The 10200-nt window shown below is 37.3% G+C and overlaps 1 protein-coding gene across 1 annotated transcript in view; it reads right to left on the reverse strand.

Moving 5' to 3' along the window:
• LOC120332448 (proteasome subunit alpha type-7-like) overlaps positions 1 to 8766 on the reverse strand; it is a 139531-nt gene extending 130765 nt beyond the window's left edge. The window contains exon 1 of the mRNA XM_078119146.1: positions 8751 to 8766. The gene's annotated coding sequence lies outside the window, so the exon portion shown is untranslated. The remainder of the gene's footprint in view (positions 1 to 8750) is intronic.
• Positions 8767 to 10200: the final 1434 nt, after the last annotated feature.

Below are 10200 nucleotides of genomic sequence, written 5' to 3' on the forward strand. Positions count from 1 at the left end.
ATCCTTTCATGGCATAGGTTGCAAAAAATACAACCAGTATTATCTGTAACAGGAGTATGGCAAACTTTACACAATACACAACTATTAAAATTAGCAGAAAAAAAACATGACCTTGTCAATATAAGTAAAGTTATCATATAATTGATCATCATCGGATTTTATCCAAATCATTATCATTTAAAATTTTTACACTGTTAGCTGACTCATTTTTACGCACATATACATTGCCTGAGTGCGTCCATATATATTTATATCTTTCGTCGAAAACATTATCTTTTTGTTCCATGATTCAAGGCAAATTTGTAAACAGAATTGTGTGTGCAGAATTTATAATAACTTTATGCTAACGCTAACCTGTGATAACTTATATTAACATCGAATAATGATATTCACCATTAATGTCGTTTAGGACGAGTGATGATAAATTTGGCAAAGTTCTGCCACAAAATATTCTTCGCTGTGAATTCAATCATTTAATGAATTTCAAATACTCATTCGTCTAGATTTACTTCTGATTTCCAGCTTGTACATAAAACTGCAATAAATTCTACTGGTAGATTATGAATTTGAACGTTGACGGAAATATTCAACTTGCGGTTTGTCATAACAACCTAAAAGCATTTTAAACGCATGCAGAAGTACACAAAGCGTGGGGCATCGGTGGCGATCCAACGAGTTTTCGATGAACTTGGATATGAGATGTAATCGTCCTTGGTAATTCCAAATTTATATCTGTGCAAAACCGCCTATAGTTAAGCTAAGCATAAAAGTTTGAATATCTGCGGTGGAATATAGTTATTCTTACATAAGTAAAAAGCTGGGTAATGAAAAGACTTCATTGCGTGAAATTATTTCAAGAGGGCCTTGATAGAACCCCTAGAACAGCTCCACCGAAGCCAAGTGGTTCGATCGAACCCAGGTTAAGAAAAACTGGAGGTTTCTTTCATTGTTCCATTGCGCTGATAAAAATGGACAATAACTGCTCCCCAAGGGCGTTGTTAACAGGAATAGGCGATTCTAGCTTGTATATGAGCGGTAAGTAGGCCGTTGAGAGCTGAGACCTCGTCAAATAACTCACGTGCCATCGCGTTATGGGGATTAATTTGTTTCGCCATTTCTAATACTTATTTTATTTCACTTTTCAAGTTCTCAGCAATGTCCGGTCTAATGTACCTGGATGCTCTTCTGATCGATACCACCTGTCAACTGATAAGTCGAATAAAAGTTTATTATTGAAGTAAATAACTCAAACAGATAGAACACATGCTCAACATAGCATCAAGGACAGACTGTGGGCATGGCATGTGTGAATGTCTTGATCAGATTTAAAGATGAGCATCCTCTTTTCGTCAGACAATCTGCGAGTTGTTTGAGGAGCATTTGTGAATCTTTGAAATTTGCCAAGTTCTACCATGTGCTCCTGGCTACTGATTTCAACTCTCAGTCTTTTTTCCGTAACAGTCTTGTTGGATCGGAGTGCTTCACAATAAGATTTGCTGTCAAGGAAACATTCACTAGGAATATTAGGCTTTGTAGAGTCTCGCATTAGCCATGTGTAGAGGGTGGCTAATTCTATTACATTGTCCATAGTATCAGACAATGACAATGTTTCGTCTGCGAGAGTGCTCCGAACAACTCATCGAACTTTCTTGCCAGTCTAATGGAGAAATGCTTCCATCTTTTCCAGCAGGAAAAACGATGTGACCTCCATGTGTACTTCCATCCCTCAGGTTACCAATTGACGCATAACTATACACCATAAGTCTGATGTCATCTGAATAGGCTTACCATAAATCTGAAACAAAAAACCGGGACGGTGCGAATTGGCAAACATTCGGTCGATTGCCAGTCTTTGTAATATTGAAACGTCTACCATGCCATTGCGGGTATATACAGCTGTAAATCTCTACTGATCATTGAATTAGAAAAAAACTAGTTTGTATTATTTATTCAGACCAACTGGGTTTGTTCGCAGATGGAACCCTTCTCAAAAATTCTTGTTTTGATTTTGTCATAAAACTGATAACAAGAGACATCACCATCAAATTTGCAGGTTACGAGTGCTTTTATATTTTCTTCTGGCATTCTGAACCTGCTTCCAGACCAAAAAATTTTACTAAGGGAGAAAATCCGTTCAACAGATGCCGATGTTCCGGCAAACAAAATCAACGAGTTTCTGCAAATTCGAAATGCTAATATTTCTGTTAGAAAAAAAGGTTAACATCTCTGTCCACTTAAATTCAACCGCAAAGTAAGCCAAATTGCATTTGAACCATGCTCAGATAAATATCTCTTTATCAGCATTCGTCGAAAAGTGCATCGCTATCCAAAACCTGACCAGCTAACCGAACATATCATTTATCAATTTTGCAGACCAAACACTTTAGTTCAGTTTATCTCACCCTTCAAATTTGTCCATATGTGGGGACAGCATTGTAGGCTTCATCATGTAGCCTTATATACGATAGACATTTCTCGTAAAAATCGCAAACATCCTTTTTGAAATCAGTTACGTCGATTTCGCCAGAACGTTCCAAGGATTTCAGAAGTACAAGTGATTGCGACTGAATTAACAGACTTCACCCTTTTTCCTGCAAATTTATCTTCAACTCTGACATGATAATTTGCAACATCCACTGCAGGGGTCGGCAACCTTTTGTCGCACGCGGGCCAAAATTAAGGGTTGCGAGTCATTGGCGGGCCGCACATATCTTTAGAAAGTTGAAACCGAACGGATTATTCCTTTTATAATAAAAATTAAGCAGTGATACATCTCTCGAATAGAATATAGATTTATTTCCTCATTGCATCTCAAAAAATTCCATTTGAATATTTTCAGCGCCATTGAACTCTTTGCACTTAGCATAAACTTTTCTGCGTTTTGTTGCCATTTGTCTAATTATAATTAAATTGTAGGCTCATTAAACGAATAATTGTGAATTATATACATGTTAGGTTATAATATAATTTAAAATATATAATCGCCAAAACGGCTGTTTTGTTACTATAATTCAGTGAAGCGTCACGGGCCGGATTATAATACTCTGCGGGCCGGATGCGGCCCAGGGGCCGTAGGTTGCCGACCCCTGATCTACGGCATTACTATTATCTTTTTCCAAAATTAAAATATTTTGTTGAAGTAGGTGAGCTGGCAAAGGCCAAATTTCAAGTGAAGTTCGTACGCTGGAACATTTTAGCATAAGAGTAATGACATGCTTTTTGAGAATTTGCGTAACTTATCAAGCTTTCAAACATTTCCGTAATCCTTTGCAAAGCAGGTAATAAAGAGAGAAACCGAGTGTTGCCATGCTGTAACAGCCGTTGATATTCAATATCAACAAAATCGCAGAATGGTTTCTGCTCTGTTACTCGGACAGTGTAAATGTAAAAATATTTATACATTTTGACAACAACACAAATAGGCAAAGTATCTACGGCATGTTGAAAAGGGTATCGCAGTGCAGTATTGAACTACATGAGCCGCACAATCTATACCGGTTATATTTCTTTTAGTTTGAAAAAAAAGCATTATTTGTTTTTCGTCTTTTTACGCCTCCAAAGTTGATGTTGCAGTTATCCGCACAGAATCCAACAACTTTTCCCTTTAAATGACTTTGATCGAGAACAGAGAGCAAGTATCCAGTAAAAGTTTTGGCGGTTTCCCCGGGTAGAGATTTGAATTCTAATAGTTTTATCTTCACACCAACATCAGGTAAAAATTAACGAACCACAACTGGAACAAGCCCTATATCTTTTCTGTTTGAGGCATCGAGGGTTACTGAAAACTGGTTTAAAGTAAATCATCATTGGGTTCAGAGGAGAACAGCGGAGCAATGCAATTAAAAATCACCGACTCTCATTTATTTCTGGGTAAACGTGCAAAATCAGTGAATCCTCTTATCAGACAGCGGACATCAGAAATTCTAACTATGTTTATTTACAAGTTAATGCAAACTTAGGCTAAAAAAATTTGAAATCAATTTAGAGGTGCAGTTAAAACTTTGGTCATGAATAGCAGTGTGATAGGTAAATGTCGGCTGCCAACGACACAGAATCATCCGAATTTGTTATCGCAAAGAAATTGGTCGGTCGAGTCGATGCCTCAATTAGTGTTTTGTGCTTCCTGCTTTGGATATGATCGTTGAAATCTGAACGACCGTCATGACTAACAGAAAAACAGATCTGCAACGCGTACAGTGTACCTTTCTTCCTTCAGTTTGCTTCAGATAAGGAAAATCTTTCTTCAACTCATTAGAAAATTTGTACTTTCTTTATGGCATTTCGACAACTTAACGGTATTGTAATAACGCCAGAAAACGCATTAAAACATATACCAATTGTGACATAACAATAGAGCAATTTCACTTTCTCTGAACTAGCGAAGTGTGTCGCAAAACAGTGGTAAATGGGCTGCCAACGTTAAAAAAAATTTGTATTAATAATGAATATATATATGAATATTTTAACCTTGACAGCCGTGCTGACAAACCGGGACATTTGAGTGAACCGGCCGGTACGCTGGGACAGCTTGTCAAATCCGGGACTGTCCCGGCTAAACCGGGACGTATGGTAAGCCTACATCTGAACCCAGATAATTAAATCTTAAGTTCACAGACTGAGATTTCAGTTGACGTACAACTTTGTTCAGGGAAATAATATCTCTGACTTTGGCTTGTGGTAGTGTTGGAAGCATAGCCGATGCTTCAAATGCTAAGTCTGGTCTTGTCTGATTCGCGGTCCATAGAATTTGTCGAATCAGTGATCTCATCGATTTACGATCGCTTTCTGTGATGCTTGCTTTTTTTTGGTATTTCATTTGAACATTCATCTCCGATACCACAAATCACCAGTCTTGCTTTGGAGATTATACCATCAGGTGTATTTTTAAGAGTACATACCCATCTGGTGGACAAAGTTTTTGCCCTTCATTATATACCTGATTTTTTTCCAACTATCAAGCACCTTATGCTTTGCTTCTAATAAGAAAATATATGACGTTATTAAAGATTCTCCTTCGAGGAGAATTACTATTTAATACCCCATTTTCAGCTTCATCCACGACTTCAGTTGGGACTTGTTCAGATATAACAAATAAATTCTGTACTTTATCAAAATCAAAGGAAGAATTTTGACCTGCTTTAACATCGGGCTTGAACACTTTAACATTATACTAGTTCTTATATTTTCCCGTGACTTTTCCAGCACGTCCCAGAATTTCTGCTTCTTGCATGGATTCATCATCAGGAATGAAGAAACGCACCATCTGTCCCTTCTTGAAATTCACAACAGATTTATTATCGGTTATTCTAGGATAGAATTTTGGTTATCCATGTTAGTCTCATCATCATGTAGGTAATTGTTTGGTGTGCTAGAGTCAGGTTCTCAGTTTGTCATAATACTTAGGCAAAAATTTTGTATTATCAGGATTCGATTGTTGTAAATCACAATAAATTTGTTCACAAACTTTTATTAATCTGCATCTGCGTACTCTTACAACTATAGCTCCATGTCGTACGAAACCCAAAGATTAATCACAACCAATATCATGCCCAGGTCCTTTCATTTCAATGAATCTTCCCTTTTATAATACACTTTATCACCTAAATCTTCTTCAAAACATCTCACCTGTTTCCGCAAAGCACGTCGGATACGTTCACTGCTTTATGCTTCAACGGAAAGCCCGTCTTGCAACATGTATGAAATTGATGTCAGATAGAATTTGACTCATTTGCTTATTCTGTATTGCAGGTATTTTATCAATCATAACAGATGGTTAGTGGGGATTTTTGTCAAACACGAGTTGATATGGACTATCCATATACATTATGAAGTGATTTTTTGGCTGACAATGCCCAGCTAAGGGCAGTTTCCCATCTACCCGTTCGCTGTTTTTGATCTTTAGCAAAATCTCGGTCAATGTGTGATTATGTCTTTCTACCATCCCATTGCTCCATGGACTTTGAGCAGGCGCAGTACTAACTTCAATACCAAAACATGCTGCCATATCTCGAAATTCTGCACTGTTAAATTCACCCCCATTTTCACTTTGAACATTTGGAGGAGCACCATAAACACCAATCCATGTGGTCATGAATTTTCAAACAATGGTAATGGTCGATTTTGTGCGAATAACACATGCTGCTGATAAACGAGAAAACATATCAATAACATGAAAATACCACAAACCTGATACAATCTCATGCAAATCCAATGCAACACTGTCATTGAAATCTCTAGCCATTGGAAGTTCTACTACTGGTCTTGGAGGGGATTTTGTTCTTCTCGTGCACACGTCATATACCTCTCTCAAAACCCCAAAAACATGTTTTTCCGATACCCCAGAATTAATCAAAAAAGATTTTAATTTATCATACGATGCATGGCCAAATTGCTTGTGTAGTGTGAACAAATCTTTTCTTAGACAAGTTTGCATTGATCGCCAAAATTGTATGTGGACCATCTTTAGATAAATTCTTTTCTCCCCTGGGCAAGAGATTAACATAATAGTGACTTTTTGCGCCTGCAAGTGATTTGACTGGTTTTCCAAACATCTCAGTTATACCCAAATCAATAATCGTTTTTGCTTCTTTTGAGGATGTTTTACCAAGAAGATGAGGTAGCTTTGTTTTGTAACTTCACATGCAATGTTACGAAAAATATCAGTTATTTCAACCGGTAATATCACTTTGTACAATGCTTTTTTGACAATTTTCCCCATCACCAAATACGAGTGATGCATCACTGTTCAAATATTTCACTTTCTTTATCATGTGGGGGGTGAGCCTGTTGATATAATTAGATAACCATTTAGCACCACATACCGTCCTGCTACATGCAGTGTCAATGATTACACATCCCACATTATTGGCAACAAAGACATCAAAATCGACATATTTTGCTATAAAAGTTGTACTCACATCATCTTTTTCTTCAGTAATTCTGGCCTTATCTTTGTGTGGGCAATCTCTGACCCAGTGAAAGCTTGAACCACAAATAACACATTTTGTAATTGTGCCATCTCTTCTTCTGGGGTTTGTGCCTCTTTCTCTGCGTCTTTTTCTTCGATTATTGTTTGGTGTCATTTTCTTTGATGTACTGCTTAGTTCTGCAACACAGTTGGCTCAGTCTTTACAGCAACCACAGTATTAACTTTATTAAAAGTACTTCCAAATATTCTCCGTAAGGAAGCTTTAACGATGTTATATTCAAGTTTACTAGATGCTGTCAATATGAGCTGACGTTCTTGTTGAGAAAGAGCAGCACTCTCAAGTCGTTTGTAGGCTTGAATGGAGTTTGGTAACTGCATGTCATGTTTCCTCACCTCGTTATATAAATGTTCAAACTTCACAATATAATCTTGAATGCTTTGATCTGAACATCTTTCAAGTGTTTCAAGAACACGGTATGCTCCATAGGCTCGATCTACACTGTCTCTTTTGAAAGCACCATCCAGTTTATTGAAAAAAGTTTCCATCCCCTCTTCTTTATTCAAGTCAGTAGCGCATATTTCAAGGGCAGCACTCCTTGCTTTCCCTTTTAGACAAAGTGTTACTGCAAGTGACTGCTTGCCTGCATCCAAATGTGTCACAAGTTTCCATATTGCTATTTCATTACTGCACTGCTCATAAACTCGGGAGGGTTCTTGTACCCATTAACAGAAGTCATTTTTAAGCCTCTGCTACCATTGATAAGTCAAATAAAAGTTTATTATTAAAGTAAACAACCCTCAGATGGAGCACATGCTCAATATAGCATCAGGAACAGACTGTCCTTTTACAACTGAATGAACACTATTTGTACAAGTGACCAATGGAGCATGCAATGACATAATAACATGACAGTAATGATTACTGTAAACAAAAACATGGAAAACTATTGAACTATCACTAATTCATAGTGATTGTGTAAAACTCTTGAAACCTTGATTTTAGCATTTCAGCATCGGCATGGTCCTTCTCTACCACTTTCAATATTCAGCTATTGTTGCTCCATAATACTCCAACGCTGCGAGATTGCGCCCTTCAACGAATCAATTATATCAGCCAGTTGAGTAAATAATGCACTGTTGTTTCGAATTAGTAATAGTGGCTTCTTGACGACCAATAAAGCTCTGTAAAGAAAATATATAATAACCAGCGACTGTTTTGATTTAAATAATTCTTCGCGGCGGATCTTTTTAAAGACAAAAAATGATGTTTGAATGGTTCCTAAAGATCTATAATTTTTACAACCACATTGTCTAATGTAGTCCCCCGCGTTAGCGTGTGAGTAGGAAGAACTGTTTACTGATTAGGTGCAGAATTGCTAGCCTCAAGAAAGAAGGAATAAAGTTCATTATCTGTTTCGAGTCCTCATAAGAGAATACGCACCCTAACTTCAACTTTAGAGCTGATAACCAAAGAAAAAAAAATTCACTTCGTTGTGGTTGGACGCATCAACGGATAGTAAAATTAGTCAATGCAAACTACAGTTCTCGCACTGTGCCCAGTTTATACCAGGAAATACTTGGATATTAAGATTTTATTTTCTGTTACTAATCAACAACCTATCATGCCATTACGTCAAACCGGAATCCTACCAGTACCAGTATTTCAAATTTGTGTCCAACATCTACACAATAGATGTGTAGCGTACCGGCAGTCTATGGAATAATTATCCAAGTCAGAATATCTTCCAATATGATCTGACGTCAATTTTCCCTCAATATTCACTTCAATTTATGCTATTTTATTCATTTATTAATTATCGATCTTAATACAACCAAATACTACAAAGCAACGGAAAGCATATAATAAAAACAAGAGAGCTGTGCTCAAATATATGGACACGTTAACCAGAGCGAAGCAGTATTTACCTTTGACGGTTCCCGTACATTTGAACCCACGTACATTTGAACCCACGACAATTGCACCTGCATACTATTGCACCTATGGAAATTATTTTTTGTTTTGTGGATATTTGAATCCATACCAACCCTAACCCATGGGTTTTAGAACCTGCATATAGATTGAACTCGCGAATATACACATGGGTTCAAATGTACGTGGGTTCAAATGTACGGTCACCACCTTTGTCGCCACCGGTACCCACAAAAAATTCCGAGTTTCGCGTAGAAATAATTTACAGAATCAACCCGGACAGCCAGTGTTCCCATGGATAAAATAATACAGCGAAATTTTAGACGAAATATCAGATTTCATGCGAAATTTAGAAATAAATAAATAGCCTTCTGGCAAAAAAATCAATCTTTACTCACTGAAAATTTCAAAGCAATTGGTCCAGTATTCGAAGAGAAAAGCGATTTTTTAAAAATGATGGAGACAAATAATAACAATAACAACATAATATTGAAACGATCGTTATGTCCACTAAATGTGTCCAATAACAATACCAGCCAGCACAATGCAGGAAAAACCATATACACATTAAAAAAACACTGACGGACCCTGAAATCAAAGACACTCTGATTAGAAGCCAAATGACCCCTAGAATCCGGTACATTAAACTAGCTATTACAATTTGCTACCCAAAAGAACGATCGACAGTGTTACAGCGCACCCAGTGTCTTCAGTGCCAAAATACCAAATATGGAAACAACATCAAATGACATCATTTAACAGATAAAACAAGGGTCGTCACAGATGTAAGGCTTTAAATTGAACGTACCATTGTCTAGCTGAATTTTAATTTGTTGAAATAAGCAACTCACTTACCAGAAATGAAAAAGAAAACAACGTCCGTAGCCCTTCGATCAACGTGAGTAACAACGATTTATCGAATAGCACGACAAAGTAACTGAGCAAGAGCGATACAGATCAGTTTCAGACCTCCTAGATAAGTGGTCCAATGTTATGGACCGAAAGGTTGAATTTGAAATTTCGCGCGAACCACTGCAGCGTGAGGTATTTCTTTTGAAGTCTGCTAGACCGGTTCCAGTGGACATGTAATCACTATTGGCCGTAGACTTTGTTCTAGCACTTGCAAATTTTTAACAATGTCTGAATCAGGCAAGATCGTTTTGATGAGTTGCATGGTCAATTGTTGGAAAGAAATGATTGCTGGTGCCCAAGCACCCTCGGAAGTCGATACCCTTGTGGTCTACTTTAGTTGGAAACGTTCTGCTTGTAAAAAAAAAGTCTTCATACCTTGGTTTCCCGCAATCCTTAGTGCAAAATTGTTGTGTTTTGCCGTAGTATTGTG

The sequence above is a fragment of the Styela clava genome, chromosome 13 (assembly GCF_964204865.1).
Source record: "Styela clava chromosome 13, kaStyClav1.hap1.2, whole genome shotgun sequence".
NCBI lineage: Eukaryota > Metazoa > Chordata > Ascidiacea > Stolidobranchia > Styelidae > Styela > Styela clava.